General features: G+C 46.3%; 1 protein-coding gene across 14 annotated transcripts in view; it reads right to left on the bottom strand.

The window, feature by feature from the left end:
- LYPD6B (LY6/PLAUR domain containing 6B) overlaps window positions 1-13881 on the bottom strand; it is a 165790-nt gene that overhangs the window by 29295 nt on the left and 122614 nt on the right. Inside the window, exon 1 of one of the 14 annotated variants that reach the window (XM_038565181.1) lies at window positions 717-807. The exons of the other annotated variants lie outside the window; for them this stretch is intronic. The gene's annotated coding sequence lies outside the window, so the exon portion shown is untranslated. Of the gene's footprint in view, window positions 1-716; window positions 808-13881 lie in introns of those variants that run through there. 14 annotated transcript variants of the gene reach the window in all.

Genomic DNA, 13881 nt, shown 5'->3' with positions numbered 1-13881 from the left:
TTTATTCAGTTATTCAATCAATATTTATGGAGCACCTACCATGTGCCAGGCACCACTTGGTTCACAGCCATAGCTTCGGTCCCTAAAACAAAGCTCCTGCTCTCAGTTGTAGGACTTTCCAGTGACTTGCTGATGCTTTTCTCCATGTGTCCTGATGCAGGATAACTTCCTTTCCTAAGCTAACATTTACTGGACGCTTATGGGTGTCAGGTACCTAACATCATTAGCTCATGTAATTCTTACAACAGCCCTATGAGGTGGGTACTGTTATCAGCCCCACTTTACAGACAAGGAATGTGAAGTTTAATAAGAGGATAAGTAACTTGCCCAAGACTACAAAGTTAGCAAATCATGGATAGAATATAAATTAGGTTCCAATTTCAAACTTCTCCATTTTAATCCCTACACGATGGTGCCTTCAAAACTTCTTAAACAAAGCTTGCTATGATGGATTTCTAAAATGGTCTCTTCTGCGTTTTCCTTGTTTGGTTTGCTAAGTTTTTTTTTTTTTTTCTTTTTTTGCTTCTTCTGTACAATGCCTTTCTAACATCTAGAAAATGATCATTTAAAAGCAACTGTATCAAGTCATAGGACCATGGCAGAGGAGGCTAAGAAATAACAGCCAGTTGTACATAAATATTTAAATATATGCACTCCACTCCACTTAGTGCATTATTCAGATTCTGGGCTTACACGAAAAGGTTTCCAGAACTTACCAGCTGCTTCCTTTTGTGATCTCAATGATTCCCGCCCAGACAAGACTCAAAGGACCCATTTTCCAAATCAGCTTCCTCGTATTGACACCTGGTCATTGATGTCATTCTCTTCTCCTGCCAATCCTAAACTGACGAGGGAGGAGAATTTGAATTGTCTCTCCCTAATTGCTTCCTTTCCTTTTCCCCAAACCTTGCTTTTTTTTTTTTTTTCTTCCCGTAGAACTCCCTAAACCAAAAGCATAGTCTGGTGAAGTGAGTGTGATTAAGCAAATTAAGAACTGGCTCAGGGAGTCACTGTAATTGCTCTAATCAGGGTACTTTCCCTGGCCCTGTTTGAGGGAAGCCTGGCCAGCCTAGAACATCCACTCCTTGTCAGTCGGTGGTGTGTCAGCAGATGGCAATCACTGCTTCTATTTTTCCAGGTTAATGTGAGATTAAGTATCGGGCTTTGAACCCTAATTATTCTCCCCAATGATTTCTTTTAATTGGTCTACCAAAAAATCCCTGAATGCTCCCAAAGCCCATGCATCACACTCTTTGATGGGAAGAAGAATGTGTGTGCAAAGGGTGGGGAAGGGGGGGGGGCAGTTCCTATCTCCCTCTCTCACCAAATTCAAGCTCCTTGAAGGCAGGAGTCATCTTTCGTCTCCAGCAATGGCTCGGCATGGAGCAGGTGTCCAAATGTTTGCTGAATATTACGGAATGCAGAAATGAGATGTGAAAGCCACATTTTCTCTCAAGGAGCATTTTATGAGACGATGAATTTAATAAGAGAAAAACACTGCATAAGGTATGCACGTATTATAGGCTACACTGAAGCGAGAATGTAGAAAAGACTGGGCCGGGGCTCAGTACATACTTTACAGCAAACATCATCTGATTTCTCACCATTAACTCAAAATAGCTACAGGTTTAAGGCTATATGAGAAAGAGGCGGACATACAGAAGTACCAGACTGACACCAAATCAGGAGCTTCCTTCAGGAAAAAGGCAACGGCAGGAATAATCAACATTCTCACAAGCTTGATTTGGCTATGAAATGCTTCGGAGAAAATCCAGAACCTCAGAAATCTGATAGCTACATAAGGGCTACAAGACGGTTGTATATTTAAATCTTGCCACCCCGCTTAGGCTGTTGCTTGACTTTCTGTAGTTTTTGGCAACGGCAGCTCACAAAGCAGAGTTGAGAGAGCTGTCACAAGAATTCCTTTGGGTCTGGGTTCACTGGGCCCTGCAGACAAATCTAAGAAAATCTGGCAACGTTCTGCTGCAGCACGGCCACCCAATGTCGTCCTCATTTACTCGGCTTCCTTTCGCGTGGGTCATTACATCGAGCACTGGATTAGAAGATGTTATGTTTTGACACCATCAACCCATATTGATTTTAGGAGTGTTTTCTTAGCTGAGAAAGTATTAGACTTTTAAAATGGAAAATGTGTGTATACACACACACACACACACACACACACACACACCTCTTTTATTCATTTAAGAAGCATTCTTGAACACCTACTGTGCACCACACACAGGACCAGAAACAAAAGGTTAAGACATGGTCCATGCCCTAAAGCATTTTGGATACCGTGATGGAAGCAGCCCATGTACAAACAGCAAATGTGGGCCTGTTGCTATGGAAACAATGGATTACGGCGTGTTACTAATTCCTCCACCCTTACTTTAAAAAAGAAAAAAATGATTTGAAAGAGAGAGTGAGCATGTCTGAGTGGGGGAGAGGGGGGTGCAGAGGGCGAGGAAGAAACTCAAGCAGACGCCCCACTGAGTGTAGAGCCCAACCCAGGGCTCCATCTCACAATCCTGAGCTCACAACCTGGGCTGAAATCAAGAGTAGGGCCCTCAACCTACTGCGCCACCCGGGGGCCCCCACCTTTACTTTTCTAAAATGCTAGTGATTCCTGTAGCTTTGCCGTAGGTAGAGAAACATACTAATTGCACTGAGACCACGCAGGGAAGACCCCAGAAATAAGCAAATCTCCAACGAACAGATCTACACACATTTACTTTGGCCAAGTAGAGGAAATGCCTCAGGAAACACTTTTTTTTCTCAAAAAAAAAGAGAAAAAGAAAAAAAAAAAACCCAGCAGGTTGGCTGAGACTTTCCACAGATCTCCCCAGAATAAGTGGATGGGCGCAGATGAGCGCGCGGGCTCGTAGCACTGAGCGGGAATCGTGTTGAGGCTCTGTCTCCAGATCCAAAACTAGGAACTGGGCAGCCTGGTGCTTTGGGGATTTCCAACAAATTCATAGCTCCCACGTCCCCATTCTTGGTTCAGCGATTTCACCTGCCAGCAAGTTCGGTTCTCCCAGAAGCATACAGTCCACTAGATAAGTCAAGCTTGGAGGGGGAAAATCACATGTTTTACTGATCACCAGCTTACCCCAAATTAAATCCCCAGTATAGTAAGACGACGTGCCTGGCCTGCCCCTGCCCCCCTGAGGGTTTATCACAGCACGCTCACCTTACCTTCCTGAAGGCATTCCACTTATCCAAGAAAGAAAGAAAAAAAAAAAAAAAAAGGTATCTTTCCCTATGACTCCGATAATCTTGACTTACATGAAGAAGTATCTGCCACCCACTCACCGAGACATGATGAGCACTCACTCTCACAATGAACATAACACAACAATTTATTTTCTGGGAATATATTAGACTAGGAAAAAGTTGGATGCGACATCCTGTGAGCTGCTAAGACACAGCACGTGAAGCCTGCCAAGGGCTCTTTGGCTATTTGGGACAGATGCAGCCTCCTTGGCGGATCCCAGTGTTCTGATAGCCCAGGTGGCAATCCTCACTCACTGGAACTTTCTCTCTATGCACTGTGAGCATCTGGAGCTTTCAAAGGCTGTGCTGACCAAGGACTAACGGCCAGACTCATTACAACTGGTCCCAGAAATGCCTGGGGGGAGCTCCCTGGGTCCCAGGACCGAGTCCCACATCAGCCTCCCTGCATGGAGCCTGCTTCTCCCTCTGCCTGTGTCTCTCTGCTTCTCTCTCTCTCTCTCTCTGTCTCTCATGAATAAATAAATTTAAAAATCTTTAAAAAAAAAATTGGTCCCAGAAGAGACTTCTGCCTTGAGTCAATCTTCAAGAGAGCATCCCACATGGAGAACATATTGACCTGCTGCTAAGGCCTTCCATATCCAAGCTAAATCCTTAGACTTTCCATCTTGTCTTGGGACAATGCCAGAATCCCAGTGTCCTTCTGATAATTAAGTGACCTCTCCTGCCCACACACCAAAAATGGCTAGTTCTTGGAAAATATCGGAGATCAAAATTCCTTTAAGCAAATCCACGTGAACTACCTAATATGTGATAACTGCTGTAAAGCTGTATCGACGTCAAATTTTAAATTTAAGAAAGTTCTTTGACCCAAAGAACTGGCCGGAAGGGCCATCATGCATGAAAGGACTGCAGTGAGCACAGGGCCGAGTTGGATCAATAATTAAAACAAGTGCTATAGGAATGCCACATACGCACTATTATGTAGAAACAAAATGTGAAAGATGAGTCTTTGATTAGATAAAGTGCATTCACATATAATTCTTTTTTTTGATTCTGACAACTGCATGGTGAGATAAGCAAGGGAGATGTTACTTTACTAATCCCATTTTACAGATGTGGAAACTGGGACCCAAAGAGGCTTAGCCAAGGGCATCTTGCAAATAAGTTGGAAAATTCCAGGGAGTGGTCCTAGCACGGTCTCCCTGTTGTGTAATTTTGTTGCCACACCATGCCGCCTCCTTGCCAAGTACCAGGGGAGGGAGAAGAGGGAGCGTGGAGGATGTGAAGGGTGAGCTATAGGGGTTACAGGTAGGCAACCAGAAGGATGATGGGTCTTTACGGGGAAAGGAAGAGAGAGAGATGGGCAAAGAGCAGGACCACAGCCTTGAAGGCAGAGCCTGGGGAGAGAATGATTTACTGAAATGGAATGTATACTAGAAGCAGTGGGGAATAGGGTTTGAGAGGAAATTAAATAATCATGGAACTTTCAGAAGGTCGGTATCAGCAGCCGAGTTTTGGCCTTTCAGACAATGGGGCTATTTTTTAAAGGAGACGGACATGATAAATACAGAGGTAAGAGAGCTGATATGGTATTTGTACAGTAGAGGGTTAGAGGGGTAGAAGGTGGGAGGCAAAGAATCTGGGTTTCTGGAATCCAGGAGAGGGAGGATAGCAAAGGGCCGGCACAGTTCTGAAATGTGGGGATGGCTGTGCTTTACAGAATTCATCACCCACATTCGTTTGCACATCATTGACCAACAGCAAAGCTAAAAATACTCTGGTCATAAGGAGCAAGGCATGTAAAAGAGGAGAATGATTGGTGCTTTCAATTTTATAATGGATTAAGCCATTTTAGGTTGGTTGACTCAAAATTTGTAAAATTCGCTGTCTTCAGGATTGACGGAGGTAAAATTACCCGCATTTCTAGGCCTTATATTAGCGCAACTTTCTGCATTCTGTTGATCAAGTGAGCTGGAGGCGGCCCGCAGGCCTGTTGCAGTTCCAACACACGAAGGGGATTTGAGGAGGGTAGGGGCAACTCTGGGCCCCTCACCCACACTTAAATGAGAATAGGTCAGATTGTGTAAAATTGCTTTTATTATGATAAATCACAACATTTCATGTGGGTAAAGGGTTCCATAGTTTAAAACATCTGAAAAGCCCCTGATCTAGTTAAATCTCAGCCCAAACAGAGGAAGAAGCAGAGACAGGCCCCTGCAGTGCCTTTTCCAAGGTCACAGGGCAAGGAAGACCAACTGATGGGGCATTTTTTTTTTTTTTGGATGGGGCATTTTTGCACAGCAATGGAAACAATCAATCAAATGAAAAGGCAACCTACCCACGGAATGGGAGAAAACATTTGCAAACCAATGTCTGCTAAGACATTAATATCCAAAATATATAAGCAACTCATAACAACTCAATAGCAAAACACCAAATACTCCAATTAAAAAATTGCATCATTGGGGGAATACCAATCAAAACTGTAATGAGGTATCACCTCACCCCTGTAAGAATAGGTTTCCTCAGAAAGCAAGAGATAACCATCATAGGATCGGATGTGGAGAAAAGGGAACCCCGTTCACTGTTGGTGGAATGTAAATTGGCTCAGCCACTACAGAACAGTATGGAGGTTCCTCAAAAATTAAAAATAGAACTCCCATATGACCCAGTAATCCTACTTCTGGGAATATATTCAAAAGAAATGAAATCATTATCTTGAGGAGATATTTGCACTCCCACATTTATTGCAGCATTATTCACCACAGCCAAGATACAGAAACAACCAAAGTGCCCATCAATGGATGAATGAATTTTAAAAATGTGGTTTCCTGGAATATTTTTTCACCCGTATTATTGCATGTTATTATTGCATGTTATTCAGCCATAAAAATAGAAATCCTGCTATTTGTGACGTGAATCCAAGTGGGGGTACTATGCTAAGTGAAATAAGCCAGAAACGGACAAGTCCTGTATGCGACCACTTAGATATGGAACCTAAAAAAGTCAAAATAATAGAATCAGAGAGTAGAACGGTGGTTGCCAGGGGTTGGGTCAAGTAGAGGAAATGGGGAGATGCTGGCCCAAGGGCACAGTCTTCCACTTATAAGATTAATAACTTCTGGCACCGTAATGTAGAGCCTGGTGACCAGAGTTGATAATACTGAACTGCATATGTAAAATTTGCGAAGAGTAAATTTTGAGTGTTTTTCGCTAAATAAATAAATAAATAAATAAATAAATAAATAAATAAATAAAAATAACAACCATGTGAGGTCACAATGGAGATGTTAACGGACAGGATGGTGGTCATCACCGCGCAACGGATAGATACATTCGCCAAACATCACACCCACGTTGGGCACCTGAACACGAGTCTGTCAATTTCATACACAATTTGTCAATTTGACCTCAGTAGGGCTGAGGGCGTGGGGGGAGAACTGGGGCAACTGAAACCTCAGAAAACAAAATTCATTTCATGGCCTTTGACATCCAGGCTTCGCCCAGGCCCTCTACGGAGCCTGTGGTGGATCCAGTCCCCGATGCCCCCATGCGGGCACCCACGCGGGCAAAGGCGGCGATGGGGACACATGGGGACACACTGGGCCAGAGTGCTGGGAGGTGCACGCCAGGACCCTGCTGGGGGTCCTCCCACCCACAAATGAAAATTAAGGCGCTTCTAATAAGGATCCAGTTGACACTTCCGGTCTGACTCATTCATATTTCAATATGCACTTATTTCTCCTTTCCCTTTCTTTTAGTTGCCTTTGGAAGACTATCTAAAGCCACCCCCCACCCCCACCACCCAAAAAATCCACCTTAAGAAAAGAGATGTGTGTGCCCTAAGGAGATAAAGAAGTACTGCGCGTTTGGAATTTCCACTGTTACAGAAGAATTATGACCCAGGAGCAGAGAATCGTTAAATCCGCTGGTTTCACTTGTACAACAGCACATAACATCGTACCCGCCACGGCACCGGCCGCTGAATCAGGGAGTTTAGAGGGAGAAGGCCCAGCAGAGCCCCTAGTAAATCTGTCTTTTTGTATTCTAATCATAAAAAGTATTCCCCTCACTTTCTCACACAGGGCCTGGCGTCGCCTTCACTGTGTTTATCAAGACAGACAAAGTGTCTTCACCGAAGCTTGAGCATTTCTCTTCTTTGACAGCAAACGCTGATTAAATCTTCCCAGAGAAGGCGTAGGCAGACCAGAATCCACCTTCTCGCCAGGCACAGAGGGACAGACTTTACAATTCTGGTATGTCCTCTCCTTATTCTCAAGAAAAACACACAAAAGGGATAGAATTTGGGGCGCCTGGGTGGCTCAGCCGGTTAAGCATCCGACTCTTGATTTCGACTCAGGTCTTTTTTTTTTTTTTTCAAATCTTTTATTTTATTTTATTTTTATTTATTTATGATAGTCACACACACAGAGAGAGAGAGAGAGAGAGAGAGGCAGAGACACAGGCAGAGGGAGAAGCAGGCTCCATGCACTGGGAGCCCGACATGGGATTTGATCCCCGGTCTCCAGGATCACGCCCTGGGCCAAAGGCAGGCGCCAAACCACTGCGCCACCCAGGGATCCCTTGACTCAGGTCTTGATCTCAGGAGCGAGAGTTCAAGCCCTGCATTGGGCTCCATGCTGGTGGAGCGCTGCCTACTTTAGAGAAAAATAAATAAATAAATAAATAAAGTGATAGGATTTTGTGCAAAATGTCTACTGAAGACATAGCTGTCTCCATTTTAACTTAGGGTTCAACTATTTCTTACCAGTTTTGTGAATTAACTGACCTAACTACCTAAAAAACCCTAAAGTAACTACACTATTGACCGTAAATTTAGGAAAACTGGAGTGAACGCAGATGGTATACAAACCAACAGGGCTAGTCTGAGCTGCCCTCACAGGCCCGCTTCAGGGTGGAGGATCCCCGGGGGGGGGCCGTGGCTTTGCTTGCCCTGACATCAGTGGCTAGAGACATTTCCAAAGGGGTCTGTAAGTCTTGAAGTAACAACAGCCCTCTGCGCGCTGATGAACTCCCCCATATTGAGAATGCCCACTTTAAAGAAAATAACAAATCAGAATGACCTTTCCAGGGCTCCACAACACTGCAAGCAGAAACACATCCCAGTTGGAAATCTGGGGGAGAAAACGATGCGTGTGGCATACATACATGCTGCTCTGGGCAATAGAGCCCGGTTGGTGTGGTTTTGTTTTTTTTAATCACTACTGTCAGAAATGTAAAATCTCCTTAAAATGCGGGATGCAGCTCTCTGTGCTTCATGAGCAAAGCAACGTGGAAGCTCCAGGTCTTACGCTGCAACACGGTTACCAGCACTGTGGGCTCGCCAACAGGCCCTGAGGTGGCTGGACTTGTAAAATACCTCCCGGTGCCTCTGAAGGTCATCTGCGTAACTGCAGAGCTTTCCAGTCCCCATTGAAGACCTATAATTGTGCCAGGATAAGGTGATAGGCTCTCCAAAACCCGGTCTGGTGACTGGATGCACAAACCTCCCTTCCATATTCCTGAACAATGGCACTTCAGGGGCACCCGGGGGGGCTCAGGGCGTGACCCCAGGGTCCTGGGATCGAGTCCCACATCGGGCTCCCCGCAGGGAGCCTGCTTCTCCCTCTGCCCCTCTCTCTGTCTCTCATGAATAAATAAATAAAATCTAAAAACAAAACAAAACACAACAGCACTCGAGCATCGAGCATCGTTGTGGGAAGGGGAAGCGGGTCCCCTGCATGCGCTTCTCTGTCTTACCTGCCGCCAGTCAGTGATTCTGGAATCGCTGAGCACAGCCAGATGCCCTTTCCTGGCCTCCCAACTTGGGTATTTACAAATCGGCTAATTGGGAAACCCCAATCTCCCGACCAGTGTATGGCCAGACAAGAACGAAAACGGATAGATGTACGCTTTTATTCTAGAGCTGGATAGGAAAAGTAATTTCCGTCCCACTGAGCTCCAAAGGGCTCCTTTCATCCCGTCGGGGAAGGTGTGAAGCGCGCCTGGTGCAGACGGGCCTGGCCTCTGACAGGTTTATTGACCAGACCTTTCGGCCAGAGGAAGTGCGGGGAGGTACCTTTTGTTGAGAAAGAAGAATGTGCACCACCGACGGGCTTCCAGGACCTCATAAAAGAGTCATCTGGCTTAGAAGATCTTGTCTGCACCGTAGTAGTATCAGGAGGGAAGCCTTAAAGGCATCTCTCAAGTTAAAAGGAAAACAACATTTCAGAAGCAAGGGGAGTTGGCCTCCCGCGTGAAGCGAGGGGAGATGCAGGGTCTCTAACTTTGACAGACTCCGCTCCATGGAGAGGGGTTGGCGCCTGCACAGCTTCCGCACTTCCGCTGTTTGTCGTGGGCTGAAGAACGGGGCAATGTTTAGGGAGCAATGTTCGGTCTCATCTGAGCAGGGCAGGAGAGGGTAAAATGACAGGAAACGGAGTTAATTTTGCACGGACCTCTGGCTGACGGCGCTGGCAAGCTGATGTCTTTATGCTGCTCTACAATTTCAATAAAGCTCCGACATTACCACGTGGCAATAAAGGGAGGAGCGCGAGCCCCTGTCGACGTGCTGCATCCTACGTTAAGAGGCTGTGCCGGAAGCCTCATCGCTTCCATTTAAATCCCTAGCCCCCCAGAAGAGCACCAGTCATTCTCAAGGTGTAGTTGGTTCTGGATTTAACTGGAGTCTGGAAACCCTTGTTCAGATCTGGAGCTTAGGCTTCTTTATTTTATTTTATTTTATTTTATTTATTTTATTTTATTTTATTTTATTTTATTTTATTTTATTTTTAAGATTTTATCTGAGAGAGAGAAAGAGCACATGCGTGCACGTGCACACAAGCAGGGGGAGCTGCAGAGGGAGAGGCAGTCTCCCCTCTGACCCTGGGATCGTGACCTGGGCTGAAGGCAGACGCAGTCTCCCCTCTGACCCTGGGATCGTGACCTGGGCTGAAGGCAGACGCCCAACCAACTGAGCCCCCCAACACCACCGCCTGAGCTTAGGTTCTGGTCACCACTGGTAGAAACTGGTTAACTTGAGCAAGTTGCTGGACTTCTTAGAGTCTCAGTTTCCTCATGTGTACATCACGACAGCATCATCTAAATTTCACAGCTGCAGTGAGAAGGAAACGCCGAGAATTAAGGGAATGTTCCACAATGCCTGGCCTGTAGTAGGTGCTCGGAGGAAGGAGAGCGCGCCAGGCGGGGTCAGGAGTTGACATCGTGGGAGCTTTCTCCCAGCCGCGGTGCACACTGAGCTGAACCTCTCTATGCGTGTCCTCTAAACAGGCTCCGTGTTCCACCTGCTGGAGGCTCTCATTGCAGGGAAGGCACAACGAAGGGCCCGATGAGTGAGAGTCGGCGGGAGCATTGGTCACCTGTCCCAGCCCCTCACGGGTCCTGCGGCAAGGCTTCCTGCTACTGACGACTCCCAAAACGTCCACCCTCTAAGCCAAGAAGCAGGGCATGAGCTGATCCATTGCCCTTGGTCATTCACATCCATTTACCGTATAAAAAGCAACATGACAAAAAAAAAAAAAAAAGAAAGAGAGAGAGAGAGAGAGAGAGAGATGGGAAGAGGAGTAAGAGAAAGGAGGAAATGGCCAGATGGAAGAACAGTTAAGGTACTTGATTACAACAAACATCTCTTTCCTGCCAGGACACCAAACACAGGAGCCCAGCCAGCTCTGCAAGTTGCTACCTTAGCCAGTTGGCTGCATGTTTGATGGAAACCGAGGTCCAACAACAGACAAACAAAATCTCTCTCCCACCAAATGGGGAGTGGCCAGAAATGCGTGTGATGAAAATCGCTGTCGTGGGGCCCCAGGTTTATTCTCTCCACGTGGCCTGGAATGCATTTACGCAGCTCCCGTGCTTGGGGGCTGGGTCCCTCACTACCAATGCTGCCAATTCCACCTGCGATCTAAAAATCAGGCCGTGCTTTTGCTTCCTCGTCTCTCCACATGTAATCACTGAGACACCATTTCTCACGCTTCCAGAAAAATGCAAACACGGCTCAACGGATCCACTTCCAATCTTCCCGTACAATTCAACTGAGGATGGAAGCAGCGAAGACACCTCAAAGAGGAGATGGCTGGACGTCGGAAGGCGTGGGGGTAATGGCTGTGTGTACAGAGGAAAGTCTCTTTGTAGTAGAGGTACTGTTGGCTTAAAGCACAGGCGCTACCCTAGTTGTAAAGTCTGTCACATATGCATCCTATATGACTGCATGTGACCTCCTTTAGGGTCATAGTATTCCTGCCCTCTGTAGAAGCCATGGGGTGGCCGTCATGCTACGATGTAGATAACTATCAGACATGTCCTGCCAATCATCTCTGGTCATCTAATGAGCCCGAATGTCCCTCCAAAGCCAAAAATCGACATAGTTTGGAAGACTGTAAGTCAAACAGTTAAGGTAAGGGCAAAAAAAATCAGTAGTTAATATGACCCGGTGCAAGCCACAGGTCTGGGAGTCAGGAGGTTATGGCAGGCAGAGGGACCTAGGCGCAGCAGGGGCTGGAATTGAAGCATCGGTCACTTGCCAATGGAGGCTTTATTCCTTTCTTTGAACGCTTTTCCATTCTTTGTAAAACTAATCATCAACTCCTTGAAGGATCCTCGAAGTAAAGACCTGAAGTCCCCTTCAATTCGCTGGTCCTTACTGGGGTTAATGGAGGAGGGATGAGAGGGGCAGGAGACGCATCCTGGACCAGTCGGTTGCACCGCTGAACTCAAGACACTCAAGACCCTCACGTGCTGGGACCCCTGGGGGGCTCAGCAGTTGAGTATCTGCCGTTGGCTCATGGGGTCGTGAGATCGAGTCCCGCATCGGGCTCCCCGCAGGGAGCCTGCTTCTCCCTCTGCCTGTGTCTCTGCCTCTCTTTCTGGGTCTCTCAGGAATAAATAAAAATCTTAAAAAAAAAAAAAATACCCTGTGTGCTGCATTAACTCAGACTAGAAACTGCTTCCCAGAGAAGAGCTCTGCCCTTTATGAATCCACACGTGGTCCGGGAGCTTTTGTGGCGCACGATGACTGGTCAGAGGGAGTACCTTGCTGCTGACCCCTTAGTATCAGGAGCCATATGGAAAATGAGGCAGAAATGAACAAAAGGGGAAAGAGTAGAGAAACTGAGCCCGCCGCAGGGAGCTGGGGTGCAGACCTGCGATTCAGAGTGGAGAGGGGCGATCCCAGGGCTGTGGGCTCTCACACAGATCATTGGGTTTTATTGTAGATCTGGGAAAGAAACCAACAGAGCAAATTTCAGTGGTAGGGAATTTCCTTCTTAAACCAGCACAGCCACTACTTCACCACCAATGGCTCTAATGTTCACATACTGCTCAATAGTGGAGAACAGCTCCGAAAAAAAAATTTTTGTTTTCAAAGCCTTTGCCTGCAATTCCTCTGTTACTGCAAACATGTGGCCTTTCTTGAGTCTCATTTCCCATCCCCTGGCCTCCATCCCCACCACCACGCACAACAACAGGCTTGAGGATACAGACTCTCTGGGAAGAAAAGAAAAAAAAAATCCAAGTTGGGGGAGAAGGAGGGGCAGCGGCGGGGGGGGGGGGGGAAGCCTTCACATAAGAAATGAGAAAAACAGGATTCCTATCCTTGAGTTATAAAAACTGAAAGGTACGGGGAATTTTATGGACCCAGAAAGTGATGAAATGAAGAGAAAGACATCAAGTCTACCCAAAAGGTGATAAAATATTTTATTTGTTTTTTGGTTGTGAAAAAGAAAATAAATCATTAGGATGACTGTCAGAATGCCTCCAGGAGAAGGGCATTGAATAGGACTTGCCTATAAATGGTGTAGAGACTAATAAAGGAGTTGGGTTTTGTTTCCTTAGCATTGGTCTGGCGGAGTTTTCTGTTGCAACCCAGGAATCCGGGGCAGACGGTCCAAGCCCGCTGGCCGCAGGGCACGCAGATGCATTATTGCCTCTCCGGGCTGGCCCTGTCCGAGATCCCCCAAGCAGCTGCTCCCCACCTCTACCCGGATTCCCCCTGAACACGGGTGCTGTGGGACATGTTGTCAGATGTCAGGGCTTCAGGATCATGGTTTGCTTTATTTTCATGATTACTGACTACACTTCATATATACCTGCCGATAAAACAGGGTTGAGGCGGGCCAGAGGGGTTGGCCCTATTCCTCTTGGTCCTACAAATTCCAGACAAAGAAGGCAAGGTTCCTGTCCCAAACAGCTCAGTCTAAGGGGCCTTGGAGTAATTCTGATATTGCTTAATGAGGCATTTCCAGAGCCCGAAAGGCAGAGAACGGTGACAGAGTACCTGTTTTATAAAAGCGACTGTTGATTTTATTTAAACCCGGGGCAGGACTAGTCAAGAATCTGTAAAAGAGGCAGGATTTTCAGCGACCTCACAAACTTGCATTCCGCATTTTGCCTTGAATATTTTCTCCCCCTTTTCTACGTGTCAAGCGCTCCTATAAACATGTGATGGCTCAACTAAGTCTTAAACGTTAAGACTCAGAACTAAGTTTCTCTAAATTTGTACTGAGCATCAAGAACCCAGAAATCAACTGAACCTTGGAATGAACTGGAACTAAACATACATGCCGGTCAATAGTCCTCTCCACAACTACCCATATAACCAAATTCGATGTGGGACAATTAAGGCTC

This window comes from Canis lupus, chromosome 19 (assembly GCF_011100685.1).
Source record: "Canis lupus familiaris isolate Mischka breed German Shepherd chromosome 19, alternate assembly UU_Cfam_GSD_1.0, whole genome shotgun sequence".
Taxonomy (NCBI): Eukaryota; Metazoa; Chordata; class Mammalia; order Carnivora; family Canidae; genus Canis; species Canis lupus.
The sequence above is the reverse complement of the archived record's forward strand: the minus strand, read 5'-3'. Positions and strand labels throughout refer to the sequence as shown.